The following is an 18,208-nucleotide window of genomic DNA, read 5'->3' as shown; positions in this document are numbered from 1 at the left end:
CGTAATAACTAAAATAGAAAATACACTGCACAGACTCAATAGCAGAATGGAAAGTCAGTGAACCTGAAAGACAGAGCAACCTAAATTACCCAATATAAACAACAGAGAGAAAAACACAGAAAAAGAAAAAAATCATTAGTGCCTCAGGAAACTGTGGATCAATGCCAAACCCTTTAACATTCTTGTCAAAAGCTCAAGAAGGGGAGGAAAGGAGAGTAATAATAAGAAATAATGGCTGGAAACCCCCCAAATTTGTTGAAAGACATAAACCTCTACATTCAAGGAGCTCATAAACCTCACACAGGAGAGTTCCAATGAAATTCATTCCTGGACACACCACAGACAAACTGCTGAAAATTACAAAGGAAAGAAATCTTACAAGTAGATTGAAATAACAATACATTACTTATGTGGGGAAGATAGGTTAATGATTTGAATAACTACTGATTTCTCATTAGAAAGGACACAGGCCAGAAGGAAGTGAAACAACATTCTTAGTTTAAAATGGAAAAGAACTTTAAAAACCTAAAATCTTCAAGCTAGTGAAATTATCCTTAAAGAACAAATGTGAAATCAATGAAACTGAAAACAGAAAAACAAGAAAAAAAAAAAAATCAATAAAACCAAAAGCTCATCCTTTGAAAAGATCAATAAAACTGAAACCTCTAGCAAGACTAATTAAGTAGAATAGCACTGAACAGCCCCGGTATTATTTAAAGAAACTGCATTTGTAGTTAAAAGTCTTCCAAAAAAGAAACCTCCAGCCCCAGACAATTTCCCTGGTGAATTTTACTAAACATTTCAATAACACAATCACTTCCAGAGTTTGGAAGATAAATACTTCCCAATTCATTTTATGAATCCAGCATTACCATGATACCAAAACCAGACAAAAATAGTACAAGAAAAGAACAAACTGATATACTAGATTTCATCAAAATAAACAATCTGTGATACCTTCATCCACACAGTGGACTACTACTCAGCCACGAAAAGAAATGAACTGGTGTTTCACTCAACAACTTACATGAATCTTAAAGGCAATATACTGAGTGAAAGAAGCCAGTCTCAAAAGATTACCTACTACTGATACATAACTGCATTTATAGGACATTTTCAAAAAGTCAAAACTGTAGTAATGAAGAACCGTTATCAGTGGCTGCCTGGGTCAGGGGAAGGTTAGACTACAAAGATAGCACAAGGCAGTTTTCTGGGAACCATTCTGAATCCTGACTCTGGTGGTAGTAATAAAAATCTATACATGTATTAAAGTTCACAGAACTACATACCCCAAAAAGGTCAATTTTACTATATGTTAATAACTGTTAAAATGTTTTTAAAAGTAAAGACTGACATGAGAGAGCAATCATGGGCTAGAATATAAATCAACTTTCTCAACAAAGGTACTTTTCCACTGACGACTTCACTCATACTCTCAGTCTTTATCACCAACACAGAGACCACCCAAATTACATCACATTTGAGCTTGAGAGGAGGTATCTGAGGGTTCCTGTATTTCTGTAGCACTGAAAAGTCTCACAGACAACACATACCTATTGCTTGGGGAGACACAGAGATTAAAAGCAACAGACACAACTTCACAACCCCACTCAATTCTAAGACAGAACTATAAAAAGAGATCCGTTCTAAGACCCTAGTGATGGTATAGAGCTAGCAGGTTTTTCATTGTATGGGGGAAGACAGGCACTATAGATGACTCCGAGTTGGGTTACTCTTATGTGATAGTTGTCCACTCTATGAGAAGAATATTCCTACAATGCACTACTTTAATTTAAAAAGAAAAATGAGTGCCTTCTACATGCTTGGATAGTTTAACCATAAAGAGTTAGATACCATAATAATATGACAGGCTTCCACTATTTCTCCAAATGAGAAACAATTATAGAACAGCAGCATGTTATATGTGCTCTAATAATTTCAATATATATTTATGCAATTCTTCTCTAATAAATCCCACCCCTGCCTAAGGTATGGAGGAGGGAATAGAAGAAGGAAGTGATTATGTAATCTTAATTTGTCCTTGAGATTCTCACCTCCTTGTTCTCAACCCCATTTACTAAAGCACTAATTTAAATGATAAAGGCAAACCTAAAGCTCTTACATTTTCACTTCTTTCCATCACCCATTCCTCAACATTTATTACAGGTCTGCTGAAGGCAAGAGTTACAAGTCTGGAAAAGTAGAGTTTACATTTAGAAGATTAAACCTTATGCCTACTAGAGACAAAAAAGCAAAAAGAACAATGAGGTGTTAAGAGACTCACCTCACAACAAACCTCCCAAGAGGACTACAGGAGCCCTTGGGATCAAGAGCAATGTACCCTCATATCTGGGCAGAATAACCAAGAGGAAAGGGGATCCTGGAAGGAAGCAAGGAAGCAGTGAAAGAACTGGAGTCTTTTTATACTTTTATTCTAACCCCAAACAGGAAAACTATAGACCATTTCTTTAATTTAACCTTTAATCTACCTTAGACAGATTCCTGAATTTAAATGGTAATCCCTGTCTACCTACCTCCCAAAAAAGGAGATGGGAAAATTATGTAAGGCACAGGAAACATTCGCAAATAAACAAACAAATCCTAAGAATTAAAGGAGAGGAAACACAATAAAATAATGTACACAAATGCTTGTTACAGAGGAATGGAAATGAATTTCATCTATAGCAGTGGGGGGAAAAGGACAAGGTTCAAAACATTGCTTCTGAAATATTGCTCTGTTCAGTTTAAACAAGATTTTAAAAACCTTACATTACAGAATTTCAACTCTAGAAATCAGTCTCTCTTTTGCACAGATGTTAAATGTCATTCTTTGACTGGTTCCTCAAGAAATGTCACTTCCTTTGTATTAATCCCTTCCAAATTGTACAAGTTGCTATAGTGAAACTAATACGGGGGGAGGGGGGAGCAACTGTTTTGTATAGTACACAGGACATCCACTCTCTCTTTACTCTAGCCATACCTATTATCAGAATTTCTTAAACTCAGCCTAGGTAGCTATCTCAGAGATAAACACAATTTTATTATGTTATGTAAGTATATGATGAATGTGTTCTCAAATGAATTTTTCACACATAATTAAAGAGGCATTTCACAATCCTACTCCTATGATACACTACTATTCTAACCTAGAAATGTTATTACATACCATGAAAATTTACTTTTAAAAAAAGCAAAAAACAAAAAACCCAACACTTTCTCATGCTAGCATCAGGCATGGGCAGATACTGCGATCCTCTCCGAAATTTAATCTTATTATTAGGGCTTCAAATGCCCCAAGAACTGGACTTTTGGCTGTGATTTTCACACTGTTTCTAGCCATTACTTTCCCTTTTTTTTTTATTCCATATATATGTTTTAGCATACGGTATTTGTTTTTCTCTTTCTGACTTACTTCACTCTGTATGAGACTCTAAGTCCAGTCACCTAACTACAAATATTTCAATTTTGTTTCGTTTTATGCCTAATATTCCATTTATATATGTGCCACATCTTCTTTATCCATTCACCTGTCACTGGACACTTAGGTTGCTTCCATGTCCTGGCTATTGTAAATAGAGCTGCAATGAACATGTCTTTTGGTACATGACTCTTTTTGAATTATGGTTTTCTCAGGGTATATGCCCAGTAGTGGGATTGCTGGGTCATATGGTAGTTCTGTTTTTAGTTTTTTAAGGAACCTCCATACTGTTCTCCACAGTGGCTGCATCAATTTACATTCCCACCAACAGTGCAAGAGGATTCCCTTTCTCCACACCCTCTCCAGCATTTATTATTTGTAGATTTTTTGATGACTGCCATTCTGACCAGTGTGAGGTGATACCTCATTGTGGTTCTGATTTGCATTTCTCTAATGATTAGTGATGTTGAACATGCTTTCATGTGTTTGTTGGCAATCTGTATACCTTCTTTGGAGAAATGTCTATTTAGGTCCATTTTTGGATTGGGTTGTTTGTTTTTTTGATATTGAGCTGCATGAGCTGCTTTGTATATTTTGGAGATTAATCCTTTGTCAGTTGCTTCATTTGCAAATATCTTCTCCCATTCTGAGGGCTGTCTTTTCGTCGTTTATAGTTTCCTTTGCTGTATAACAGCTTTTAAGTTTCATTAGGTCCCAATTGCTTATTTTTGTTTTTATTTCCCTTACTCTAGGAGGTGGGTCAAAAAGGATCTTGCTGTGATTTATGTCATGGAGCGTTCTGCCTGTTTTCCTCTAAGAGTTTTACAGTGTCTGGCCTTACATTTAGGTCTTTAATCCATTTTGAGTTTATTTTTGTGTATGGTGTTAGGGAGTGTTCTAATTTCATTCTTTTACATGTATTGGTCCATTTTTCCTAGCACCACTTACTGAAAAGACTGTCTTTTCTCCATTGTATATTCTTGCCTCCTTTATCAAAGATAAGGTGGCCATATGTGCATGGATGTATCACTGGACTTTCTATCCTGTTCCACTGATCTATATTTCTGTTTTTGTGCCAGTACCATACTGTCTTGATTACTGTAGCTTTGTAGTATAGTCTGAAGTCAGGGAGCCTGATTCCTCCAGCTTCGTTTTTCTTTCTTAAGACTGCATTGGCTATTCGGGATCTTTTGTGTTTCCATACAAATTGTGAAATTTTTTGTTCTATTTCTGTGAAAAATACCATTGGTAATTTGATAGGGATTGCACTGAATCTGTAGATTGCTTTAGGTAGTACAGTCATTTCCACAATGTTGATTCTTCCAATCCCAGAACATGGTATATCTCTCCATCTGTTTGTATCACCTTTAATTTCTTTCATCAGTATCTTATAGTTTTCTGCGTTACAGGTCTTTTGTCTCCCTAGGTATGTGATACTTCTTGCTGCCAACGGTAAATAGGAGTGTTTCCTTAATTTCTCTTTCAGATTTTTCAGTGTTAGTGTATAGGAATGCAAGAGATTTCTGTGCATTAATTTTGTATCTTGCTACTTTACCAAATTCATTGATTAGCTCTAGTGTTTTCTGGTAGCATCTTTAGGATTCTCTATGTATAGCATCATGTCATCTGCAAACAGTAGACAGTTTTACTTCTTTTCCAATATGGATTCCTTTTATTTCTTTTTCTCTGATTGCTGTGGCTAAAACTTCCAAAACTATGTTGAATAATAGCAGTAAGAGTGGGCAACCTTGTCTTGTTCCTGATCTTAGAGGAAATGGTTTCAGTTTTTCACCATTGAGAATGATGTTGGCTGTGGGTTTGTCATATATGGCCTTTATTATGTTGAGGTAGGTTCCCTCTATGCCTACTTTTTGGAGGTTTTTTTCATAAATGGGTGTTGAATTTTGTCAAAAACGTTTTCTGCATCTACTGAGATTATCATATGGTTTTTATCCTTCAATTTGTTAAAATGGTGTATCACATTGAATGATTTGCATATACTGAAGAATCCTTGCATTCCTGGGATAAACCCCACTTGATCATGGTGTATGATCCTTTTAATGTACTGTTGGATTCTGTTTGTTAGTATTTTATTGAGGAATTTTGTCTCTATGTTCATCAGTGATATTGGCCTGTAGTTTTTTTTTGTGACACCTTTGTCTGGTTTTGGTATCAGGGTGACGGTGGCCTTGTAGAATGAGTTCGGGAGTGTTCCTCCCTCTGCTATATTTTGGAAGAGTTTGAGAAGGAAAGGTGTTAGCTCTTCTCTAAATGTTTGATAGAATTCGCCTGTGAAGCCATCTGGTCCTGGTCTAGCCATTACTTTCTGATATATCATAAGTTATCTCATTTAACTGTTAGAGTATTTTTTGAAGAAGGTATCTCCATTTTACATACAGTGAAATTAAGTAGCTTGTCCAAGGTCGCAAAGCCAGTGGTAAGTAGTAGGATTGGAACTCACCAGCCTTTTGCCAGAAAATAAAACAAATATTAATCCAAGTCACTAAATATTAAGAATATTCAAACAGTGAGAAGCAGTAACACCCTTAATGACTCAAATGACTACAAAATTGTTAAGCTGTGATCTGCCTTATTCACTATATAACCCAGGATCCAGCACCATGCCTTCAAATGAGTGCCCAATAAACAGCTTTGAATGAATGATTTATTAATATGTATAATAACCTTAGATAATATTTACTCAACACATTTGTCAGGCATGATTTTAAGCTAAATATATAAATAAGTTATGCTCCATGGGGAAGAAAGTAACACTTTAGAAATGAATAGGAAGACAGAGGTTCTCAGCAGGTAAATAGTAACTATATTTAAAAAAAAATGGAAATTTCAGAAGTGAAAAACACAATGTCTGAAATAAGATCTCAACAACAGGATGGAAATGCAAAGGAATGAGTCAGTGAATATTAAGATACAATAGAAGTGATCTAATTTGAAGAATAGAGATATAAAAGACTGAAGGAAAATGAAGAGTCTCAGGGTCCTATGGACAATATCCAAAGTTCTAATCATGTCCAGAAAAAGGAGAAAGAGATTGGAACAGGAAAACATATTTGAAGAAATAATGTCCAAAAAAACCTCCCTAACTTGGTGAAAGGCACAAATTTTAAAATTGACAGAGTTTTGTGTGCATCAAATAAGACTAACTCAAAAGAAAAATGAAATGAAAATGGAAAAGATATTTCAGTGAAGAAAAACTAAGAAAATTTATCACCAGTAGGGCTACTTTAAAAGACAGGCTAAAGGAAGTGCTTCAGGCTGAAGAGAAATGACACGAGAGAAAACTGAAGTTTCATTAACAAAGAGCAACAACAAAATAGTAACTATTTAGGAATATTTAAGAAACTACCTTTTCTCCTCTAAAGTCCTTTTAAAAAGTATATGATTATTGAAAGCAAAAATTTCCTAATTGTCTAATGGGGTTTTCATTTCATTGCACGTGTTAATACATATAACAACATAAGATAAATGTCACTGTGGAATTAATTATAGGGCTTCTACATTTACTTCAACCAGTAAATATGAATTCTAAGTAAATCCTCTGGCATATATATTAGGATCCCTAGAGCAGTACTGTGCAACAGAAATGTAATGTGAGCTGCACATGTAATTTAAAATTTTCTAGTAGCCATATTTTAAAAGTTAAAACAGATAAAATCAATTCAGTAAATTTTACTAACCCTATTATGTCCAAATACTAATACTGCAACATATAATCCATAAAAAATATATTAAATGAGACATTTTATATTATTTTGTGGTAGTAAATCTTTTAAATCTAGTGTGTATTTTATATTTACTGCACACTTCAATTCAAACTAGGCACATTTCAAGTTGTCAAGAGAAGATCTCAAGCAACCACTAAAAGATAATGCAAAGAGATGCAGCCCAAAAAAAGGGCCAAAGATAAATTTAAAGTAGAATACTAAAATATATTCACCTAGTCCAAAAAAGGCAGTAAATGGGGAACAGAGGAACATATCATATCAATAATTACATTAAATGTAAATAATCTATATATACCAATTAAGAGATTGTCAGAATGGATTGTTAAAAAGACTGACTTACTTGGATCCACCTTCTAGAGTAATGAACATAAAAACAAAAATAAACAAATGGGACCCAATTCAACTTAAAAGCTTTTGCACAGCAAAGGAAACCATAAACAAAACAAAAAGACAACATACAGAATGGGAGAAAATATTTGCAAAAGATGCAACAAGCAAGGGATTAATCTACAAAATATACAAACAGCTCTTGCAGCTCAATATCAAGAAAACAACCCAATCAAAAAATGGGCAGAAGATCTAAACAGACATTTCTCCAAAGACATACAGATGGCCAATTGGCACATGAAAAGATGCTCAACATCGCTAAGCATTAGAAAAATGCAAATTAAAACTACAATGACCTCACACTGGTCAGAATGCCCATCAGCAAAAAGTCTACAAACAGGAGAAGGTGTGGAGAAAAGGGAACCCTCCTACACTGTTGGTAGGAATGTAAATTGGTATAGCCACTACGGAGAACAGTATAAGATTCCTTAAGAAACTAAAAATAGAGCTGCCATATAATCCAGCAATCGCACCCCTGGGCATATATCCAGAGAAAACCATAATTCAAAAAGATACATAAACCCCAATGTTCACTGCAGCACTATTTACAATAGCCAAGACATAGAAGCACCTAATGTCCATCGACAGAGGAATGCATAAAGAAGACGTGGTACATGTATACAATGGAATATTACTCAGCCATTAAAAAAGAATGAAATAATGCCATTTGCAGCAACATGGATGGACCTAGAGATTATCATACTAAGTGAAGTAAGTCAGACAGAGAAAGACGTATATATCACTTATATGTGGAATCTTAAAAAATGATACAAATGAACATATTTACAAAACAGAAACAGACTCACAGACTCAGAAAACAAACTTATGGTTACCAAAGGGGAAAGGTTGGGGGTGGGGAAAGGATAAATTAGGAAGTTGGGGTTAACATATACATACTACTGTATATAAAACAGATAATCAACAAAGATCTACTGTATAGCACAAGGAACTCTACTCAATACTCTGTAATAACCTATATGGGAAAAGACTCTGAAAAAGAATAGATATATGTTAAAAAAAAAAAAAAAAGCCCTAGGTTAAGAATGAAAAAAAGGCAGTAAATGGGGAACAAAGGAGCATACCATATCAATAATTACATTAAATTCAAATAATCTAAATACATCAATTAAGAGATTGTCAGATTGGATTGTTAAAAAGACTGACATGCTGTCTGCAAGAAATTCACTTTATTTTCTTTTTCCAGGAAAGTAAATTTTTATTGAGCTCCATGGCTGCCTTTAGGAACAGCCAGGAGGGAATCATGACATCATGGGGCGGGATGGGGGGAGAAACTCACTTTAAACATAAGGACATAGTAAATAAAAGTACGGAAATAAAAGTATGGGGAAAAATTACATCATGCAAGTAATAATCAAAGAAAGTTGGAATGGCTTGATTGAATTTGTTTCTCCTTCATGTTCTGTTTCAGTTTTATCTAATTCTGTAGCAGTTTTGAAACAATAAAGATATTTTGTTTCATGCATCTTCCTCATATTACTCATGTTTACATCCAAGTAACTGGACATGTACAACAGTTCCTAAAGAAATATGGCCTAAATCATTAAAGCTGCCCTATCTGAAGCCTTTTTTTTCCCCCTAATAAATTCATTCATTTGTTTATTTTTGGCTGCATTGGATCTTCGTTGCTGCGCGCGGGCTTTCTCTAGTTGTGGTGAGCAGGGGCTACTCTTCGTTGCAGTGTGCGGGCTTCTCACTGCGGTGGCTTCTCTTGTTGCAGAGCACAGGCTCTAGGCACGCGGGCTTCAGTAGTTGTGATGCGTGGGCTGCAGTAGTTGTGGCTCGAGGGCTCTAGAGTGCAGGCTTAGGAGTTGTGGTGCATGGGCTTAGGTGCTCCGCATCATGTGGGATCTTCCCAGACCAGGGCTCAAATCCGTGTCCCCTGCATTGGCAGGCAGATTCTTAACGACTGCACCACCAGGGAAGCCCCTAAAGAAGGCTTTTCTATGATAAGGTTTTCAGGTGAATGACAGCTTACAAAATTTTAAGTTATTAATATTTTATCCCCAGTTAGAACAGTAGTTTAAAGAAACAATTTTCTTGACAGGCCATCCAGGCATACAAAATATTTATGTTAACAAATCATGTATCATTTGTAAGCTGTTTCACTGATCCCAGAGAATTTTCAAAGCAATGTTGCTGTGGCTGCTCTTTTCAATGTTTATATTTCTGTTCCTGTTTACTTTAAGCTGCTGAACTACTACTATGGTTAGGGTATTGGGCCTGGCATTGGACTACAAAGAAAGATTAAGATACTTTATCCTTTCAAAAAGTGGAAGTGCAAAAATAGGATACAAAAGATGAACAACAAAATAGCATATGCTAAGTGCCAAATGTGAGGTACAGGTCACTTTTCAGGACTAATTTAGTCAGGACTAATTTAGTCAGAATTCATTTAGGAAACTAATAGAAGATAAGGGCAAAGACATAATTATGGGCCAGAATGTAAAGGGACTTAAAGTTTAAGTCCAAGGTAGGACTTAAATTGTGTTTTGTAAAAAGTAGAGAATCACTAAGGAAACGTCCACCTCTCTCTCACTTATCTATTTTGAGAGTAGCTTCTGAGATGTTTAAATTGGGAGTTTTGAAAATAATCCAGCAGCAGAAAGGGGGGAAAGTGAGGAAGCTATGGAAAACTAGTTAGGAAAAAATACAAACAACACTGGGGAGCAATAAAGAAGGCCTGATTAGGACTAAGCTCCCCAAGAGCAAAGGCCATGTTTCATCCGCAGACCTAACAGACACACAGATATCAACAAACCTGTAGCACAGAACTAAAGGTAGAGAGAATGCCTTCTTTATATCAGGAAATGAACTGAATACTCTGGCACACCTTTGCACATTTAACCCTCAAAACACATACCACAGTACATTCTAAGAATTAAAACACCACCAAGATTCAATACTAGAACACTGCTAAAAAGGCTTGAAAATCACTCACTAAACAGAGCTAACTTAAGGGGATGAAAGATAGAGATGGAGTTAGCTGCTATTACCACTGGACTCAGGTAAATGTTACTTAAAATTAAAATAGGTGAGGAAACTGGGACATTGATTAAGTCACCTAGGAAAGGTGACAATCAGTAGTATACGGGACAATCAGCATTCAAAGCCAGGTCGGATTGACTCCAAAACCTGTATACAAAAGAACTCAACTAATTTTTACCTTACTACTAAAATTACGTTAAGAAGACTCTCTCAAAAGTACATCTGAGAACTCTAAGGTAAAAGGAAAAATGAGGAGGAAGATCAGTCTTATCACTGAGAGATGTGAGAATCTCAAGGGGGGTTAAATTAAAAGTTGAGAACATATCTGGTCATTAATTTTCACTATAACTTTTGATGTAATAATCTTCTGTAAAAACAAGTAACTATAATCCTTAAAAGAACATGTCTGTATGCTGCTATTCTTCCTGGATTTGTGGGAACCCAACTCTGTGACCAAGGTGTCCTCATGAGGGATGGTGAAAGAACCCAGAGTGAGGTACTAGAACTCAAGCAGAATGGCAAGATGCTCTCTGCATGAGGTATAAGAGAAGCCTGGAATGAGGAATGCATCCTGGCACAAGGTGTCAGAGCCAAAGTAGAGTGAAAATGTTATGCAAGATGGGGGGAGAAAGCAGCAGTGGCAATGGGAAACTGGTTACATACCAGGGATTGATCATCTAAGTAAATACACTAAGGATGATAATGGGAGCTAGGCTATTCCTTTTAAAAGAAAGTAGTTACAAATTTTGAGGAGGAGAAAACTAAAGCAAACACTGTGTACTGAAATTGGAGAAACTGGTACCAACTCATGGTTTTTTACATATAGATGGAGACATAAATACAGCGCTTGGTTTCTAAATTCCTTTCTCCACTAAAAGAAACCACTCCTTGGAGAAATGGTTGATTCCAGGGCTGTGGCAAGGAAAGTTTAAGGTGAGCCTGGAACATTTTCTTGTGTCAAAAAGTAAGGAAGTGCTCAAAGCAAGTCAAAAGAACACAGAAACTAGCTTGAAGGGGCTTTTGGTCCCTGGCCAAAGCTGGGACAATTTGAGAATCAACAAATAGCAAGTTTGATAAGGAATGGGCTTAATATGGTCTCAAAATACTTCCCCACAAAGTACTTATTAATTACTAAGACAGGAAAAAAACTTGCCAGTGAAGAAGCTTGGGAGACTTCACCTTAAGTGATCAAAGTGCACATCATCAGTAAGGGGACAAACAGAAACTGTTATTATGCCATCTGATAGGATGCCACGAGAAAACAGTATCATCACTGTGATACTCCTACCAAGAAATGCACAATCTGAATCCAATCATGAAGAAGTATCAGGCAAATCCAAATCGAGAGAAATTTTACAACAAAACTGACCTGTTATCTTTCCAAGTGTCAAGGTCATGAAAATCAATAAAAGGCTAAGGAATTGTTCTAGGTTGAAGGACATTACAATTAAATGAATGCAACACAAAATTCTGAACTGGATCATTTTGTTATAGAGGAAATTACTGTGAAAACTGGCAAAACTTGGATGAGGTTTGAGGGTTATATGGTAGTAATATAGCAAGGTTAATTTCCTAATTTTAATATTGTTTATGTAACAGAAAGAAAGTCCTTGTCCTTGTTTGGGGTGATGAGACTGCATCTGCAACTTCCTCTCAAATAGCTTTGGGGGAAAAGTTCTTTGCACTGCACTTGGAACTTTTCTGAAAGTTTGAGATTGTTTAAAAAAAAGGGAGGAAAAGAAGATTACTTACAAATATTCATTTACAGCATCTAAAACTAGAATATAAGCAAAACAGTACTCCTTTCAAATGAGGAATATGTGTTTCCATCTCTAATAAGAAAAGGCTCTCCTTTATTATTCATGGGATTCTTTTGATCTATATCTGCACTGTCCAACACAGTACCACTATTCTGTTCCCCGACTGCACTGGCTACATTTCAAGTGTTCAACAGCCACTATCTACTACAGTTACTATCAGCTACTATATTGGGCAGCAGAGATACAGAACACTTCCATCATCACAGCAAGTTCTACTACTAGACAACACTGATGCAGAGTTTGGGAGGTCAACTGACGTAACGACTAACTAAAGGCCAAAGAGTCAGATGGACTTGGGTATAGATTCTTTTTTTGTTTTTGTTTGTTTTTTTTGGTATGCGGGCCTCTCACAGCTGTGGCCTCTCCCGTTGCGGAGCACAGGCTCCGGACGCGCAGGCCCAGCGGCCGTGGCCCATGGGCCCAGCCGCTCCGCGGCACGCGGGATCCTCCCGGACCGGGGCACGAACCCACGTCCCCTGCATCGGCAGGCGAACTCTCAACTACTGCGCCACCAGGGAAGCCCTGGGTATAGATTCTTTGCAAGTGCTCTGACACTTAGCAAGTCATCTGACTTCTTAACTTCTCCAGAGCCTCAGACTCCTTTCTGTTAAATGGATTAAATACAACCAATACTGCAAGGCTGCTGAAAAGATCAAATGAAAATTCATGCAAAATGTCTAAAACAGAGTGTTTGGCACACAGTAAATATCTGATAAACATTAGGTCTCTTCTGTAATGTGAGTAGATAATTTCTTAATCTTTGATCCCAGTACTTTTAGATCTAGTTATGCAATTACTAGAGCATTGGTTTAAAAATAAGTTTACTATCCTGCTTGTTCAAAAACCCAATGAGCTCCATGTTGTTAAACGTAAACAAAAATCTTTTTTTTTTTTTTTTGGCCATGCCAGGCAGCTTGTGGGACTTTAGTTCCCGGACCAGGGATCGAACCCGGGCCCTCTGCAGTGAGAGTGTGGAGGGCTAACCACTGGACTGCTAGGGGATTCCCCAAAGAAAAATCTTTCAGCTCTGACCTTATTCAACTCTCATCATCACTTGACTACTAACTACTCTCCCCTTGAAATACTCTCTTCCTTTGGTTTCTGTAATACCACACTCACCTCCTCTCTGACCTTCACAGTATTCTTTGCGAGCTCACATTCCTCCAACAAACTTTTTTCTTCTTTTTTTTTTTAATGTTAGAGGCCACTGTGATTCCATTTTAGCATCTCTTTTTTCCAGGTTATATTAGCAGTTTATGCAAAAGAATGAGACTTGCATAGTCTCAAGTTTCAAACCACAATTACTATTTTTAATGTTTTCTAGCTGAAAGCATGTTAATTCATTACCTATTTGTTAAGTATCTACTGTGCGTCAGACATTGTTCAGTGTTTGGGGACAAAACAGTGACCCAAACTGACAAACCCCATTCTCATAGAACTTGCATTTGAGTAAAGAAAAAAATATAATAAACTTAAGTTAGTAAATTCTACAGTATCTTGGAAAGTGTTAAGTGCTATGGAGAAAAATCTGGCTTAAAAAGGGCTAAGAAATGTGGGAGGAGGGCCTGTGTTTTACGGAGTAGTCAAAGAACACTTCAGTAGTAGAGTAGAAGTGTGGCTACAGAAAGAGTGAAGTAATAAAGTCAGAGAGGATGAAGAGACTCAAAAGGCTCAGAGCCTGGGAGAACATAATAAGGATTATGGATTTTACTACTACTGAGAAGGGAAGCCATTTGCGAAGAGAAGTGACATGATCTGATATGTTTTATCAGAATCACTCTGGCCGTTGAGTGTTAAAGATTCTAGGTGAAGAAAGGTCATGGTCAAACCTTTTAGGACATTATTTTGTGAGAGATGACAATGCTGTTTTTAAATTTTATATTGAACTTTTACGTGCTTAAGTACTAGGAATTACAAAGCCACGGCTTTAAATAAGAAACGCAAGGACCACAACAATGCAAAGATGAGTCTTGGGAACAGCAATAAAATGATAAAGAGTATTTTAACTCTAGGCTCTAGTCAGTGCTACTAAAAGCCGCAACTACTGAGCCCGTGTGCCACAACTACTGAAGCCCGCGCACCTAGAGCCCGTGCCCTGCAACAAGAGAAGCCACAGCGTTGAGAAGCCCGCGCACCGCAATTAAGAGTAGCCCCTACTCGTCACAACTAGAGAAAGCCTGTGAGCAGCAATGAAAACCCAACGCAGCCAAAAATAAAATAAATTAATTTAAAAAAGAAAAGATTATTTCAGTGGGCAAGGTAAGTCAAGATCCAACTTACATCACTAAAAGACAAGGGTAAATGATGGCAGAGCTTACTAAAAGGCAGTTACAATGAAAATTATTCTAGGGCTGATTCTTTATTACTTTTATGCCTGCCACTCTCCTTAGTAAGGTTTCACAACTATTTCTCACTGATGAAACTAAAAAAAAAAAACAAGTTCTGTATTAGGTAGATGAGTAGGATAGTTCTGCACTCTCTTATTACTAAAAGATGCCACTGATGAATCAACATCATGTAACAGCATTGATTCATCCTATCTCTGATTAACAGCACAGCTTTTAAAGAAAATTGCTTACTTTTAAAGAAAATTGCTTAAAGTATTGGTTAGTCCCCAAGAATTATGGGGAAGCTGAATGATCTCTGAAAAGTTTCAATCTTAACCCAAGAACCCCGTTACCACTGCCTAAAGGCATACAAAAAAATTTCTCCATGACATATGTTTCAGGCAGCATATTTAGGAACAATTTTCCATTTTCTTCCACAGTTCTTTTCCCCCTTAACATAGTGAAGAGTGTCTTTACAGCATGAATACACTTAGAGTAAGCAGACATCCAAATCTTACCCAGCCAAAAACTTAAGATGTACTCAAATTATGAGGCAAAAAGGTCACTATCTGAATGTAAAATGGAATGATTATTACTATACTTGCAAGCACCAAAAAATAATACAGCGAAAAAATGCAGTTACAAGAATTTCTAATTTTTTTTAAAAAACCTTCATAATGCATAAACAAAATACAAAGTAAATTCAGATTATCTTTGATAGGATAGTATAAGACAAAAGAAATCCAAAGACAGTTTCATTTCTTCTGCCCAGTAAGTTAAACAACAAAAACAAAAGTCCCACGAACTTTTTACTGAAGCTCTTAGCCAAGAGCAAAAAAAGTGAAATGATTAAGCCAACTGCCAAAGAAACAGGAAAGAGAAAGCAACAGTCTGGAAAAAGACTTGATTACATATCAAAATTTTAATACCAATAAAACACAAAAACGACCAGTTATTTAAGAATGTACTTCAATACCTTTCTACTGAGGTAAGTGGTCATATGTATGAATTAGCTTCTCTCTTAAAATGAAAGAAATGCATCTATTAAACATGCTCTTTCCAATATTCAGTGAATTTCCCAAATTGGGAAAATTTTAGGACAGCATCTACTAGCCAAAGCATTACATTAAAAACGTTTTGGTCAGTTTTGCCTAAAAATCTTAGTTCACTAGTAGTATGACAAAGATGTTAAAATGTAATCCAAAATGAATGAAAAACGCTCACCTCGTAGACACTTTATGTAATGCGGTACCAGAAATACTTTGAGGATATTTTAAAATTCCGCATTCGAGTCTGAATGTTTTAATCAACTACTCTAAAACAGGCGCTTACTTTTAGAACAATTTTTCAAAATGGGGAGCAAGACGGCCAGCCATCTCTAAGATTTGACTTCAACGGTTCAAAATTCCTAGTATCTGAGGAGGGGCGACTGGTGCAGCTAAGTTTAGATCTCCCGGCCCTTTTGTTGTCAGTCCAGGAAATTGGTTTAAAAATCGGCGGTGGGAGAAGAGTTTGAAATTCAGGGCATGGGGTAAACGCGGATGCTCAGAAGCGCCGGCACTTCCCTAGTCGCGCACTCCGAGAGGTCACGGCGCAGTAAAGTTTGGTTTCACAAGCTGGCTTGGACGCTATTGACAAAAGCAAAGTCTCCCAAGTCAAGCGGGCGCGGGGGTCAGGGAGCGCCCGGAAGCCCAGAAGGACACGTTTCCCCGGAGGGAGGGGGTGGACGTGTAGCGACCCTGTAGCTGAGCCTCTAGCCTCAACCCACTCCCCCAGGACCCCCGGGCGGGTACGGGCTGCGCCGGCGGAGGCGACGGGAGGCGGGTAGGCCACAAGGAGGAAATGGGACGGGGTACCGACAGCTGGGCGGCGGCGGCCGAAACGGGGCCGCCCTCGTGGGGTGGCGAGAGGGAAGGGGGGGCCCTCCCCGCCGCAGCTTTCCCCGCTTCGAGAAGCGGCTTCAACTTTCCTCCGTGCGCAGAACGCCGCCTGGGCCGCGCGGATTCCGAAACTTTGTCCGCCCTCCCGTCGCCCCGGGCCCGCTCACCGGCTCTGCGCCGGCCCGTAACCCCCACCCTGCCCCGACAGCTGCCCGCGCCCGTCCACCCCCAGGGTCGGCCCGTGTTTACCTCCGACTGAGATCGAGGCGCTGGCTCCGACGGCGGCGGCCCCACTGCAAGTCCCTAGGTCCCCGTCACGCCGCCGCCAAGTTCCCCAACATGGACTCCTTCGTCCGCTTTGAGGTGTTCCGGGGGCCGCTGGGGCGCCGGCTCTGCTGCCTGGGGCGGGTGGCAGCGGCGGAGCAGGGAGCGGACCCGGGCTGCGCGGCTCCGCGCGGCTTGCGCCACCGCTGCTCCCCCTCCCCCCGCCTCGTCTGGCCTCCTCCCTCCCCGCTCCGCGCGTCTTCTTCCCCCTCACCCCCCGCTCCGCTCCTATCCACTCAGCCGCGCCACCACAGGTCGGCGCGCTACGGTGACGCCGGCGGCGGCGGCTGCGGCGGCGGCGGCGGCGGGACCCTCCGCGCTTGCCCTACTCGCTCGCTCTGGCCCTGCGTGCACGGCCGCAGCGCTCAACCGGACCGCAAGGGGGCGCTGGCAAACCACCGTTTGCGACAGAGGAACGTGACGGGCGGAGTCACGTCACGCGGCCTGCGAGCGAGAGGGAGGACGGTAGCGAGTGGCCCGGGCTTCTGGGAAACATCCTCAGAACCTCAGCTCTCCTCCCAAGTCCCGGGTCCTGCGCATGCGCCCTGCGTGGCACGCTGGAGTCCGCCCTGCTTTGGCGGCTGTACGGGCTAAAACTGCTGAAGACAATGAAGAAGGGTCTTGGGGACCGGAACGTGAGGGGGTTTGCGCGGCATTTGCTATCCTATCTTTATGGTAATCTGATATTGAAAAGAGTGTTGATATGTTGTTTGGCTGTGTATTGAATTTTCACCCAGCCGCGTTGCCCGCCTGAATTACGTCTTGAGAGGAGGCTGAAGTGGCCATAACTTGTAAGCCCACCTCTTTCTTCCCTCCGGGTGGGCATTTGTAAAAAGCCTTGGAGAGGTTTCCCACGTGACTCATCAAGCCTAGGCATATCCCTGTGTCTTAATTACCACAACAAAAAAATTAAACTTGATCCGGATCCACTTGATGGTTAGATAGTAACATGTGATGATTCATTCAAGAATATGTCGGAGCGTGCGATACTGAACGTGCGTGCCATTGTCAGTTCCTTCTCCGTCGGGTCGTCAAATCTTTTATTTTACCTCAAAAATACCTTTCACGCTGTTTTTTAAAATCACTGACTCTTTAATCTTAGTTTCTCTTCCGGTCAATTTCTTCACGCTCCTGACTACTCTTCCTGCCGTCGGTGTCTACTCTTCTACCAGCGGGTCCTTGCAGCCCCTCCCCCCCACCCCGCCCACGTCGTTGTCCAGCCAACAGCCCCGAGTGATGAAGTTCTGCCTCCGGGCCACCCCGCAGACTTGGTTCACCCAAGTCTCAGTTACATCCAACC

The 18,208-nt window shown here is 39.4% G+C and overlaps 1 protein-coding gene across 4 annotated transcripts in view; it reads right to left on the bottom strand.

Moving 5' to 3' along the window:
* Window positions 1–17,064, bottom strand: part of SCAF11 (SR-related CTD associated factor 11) — a 73,214-nt gene extending 56,150 nt beyond the window's left edge. For 3 of the 4 annotated variants that reach the window (XM_024736413.1, XM_024736416.1, XM_024736414.1), the window contains exon 1: window positions 16,834–17,063. The gene's annotated coding sequence lies outside the window, so the exon portion shown is untranslated. Of the gene's footprint in view, window positions 1–16,833 lie in introns of all 4 variants that reach the window. The other variant, XM_024736415.1, reaches the window with a different exon arrangement.
* Between the last annotated feature and the right edge of the window lie 1,144 nt (window positions 17,065–18,208).

This window comes from Neophocaena asiaeorientalis, unplaced genomic scaffold (genome assembly GCF_003031525.2).
Source record: "Neophocaena asiaeorientalis asiaeorientalis breed wild unplaced genomic scaffold, Neophocaena_asiaeorientalis_V1.1 scaffold134, whole genome shotgun sequence".
NCBI lineage: Eukaryota > Metazoa > Chordata > Mammalia > Artiodactyla > Phocoenidae > Neophocaena > Neophocaena asiaeorientalis.
This window is presented reverse-complemented; position numbering and strand designations above follow the sequence as displayed.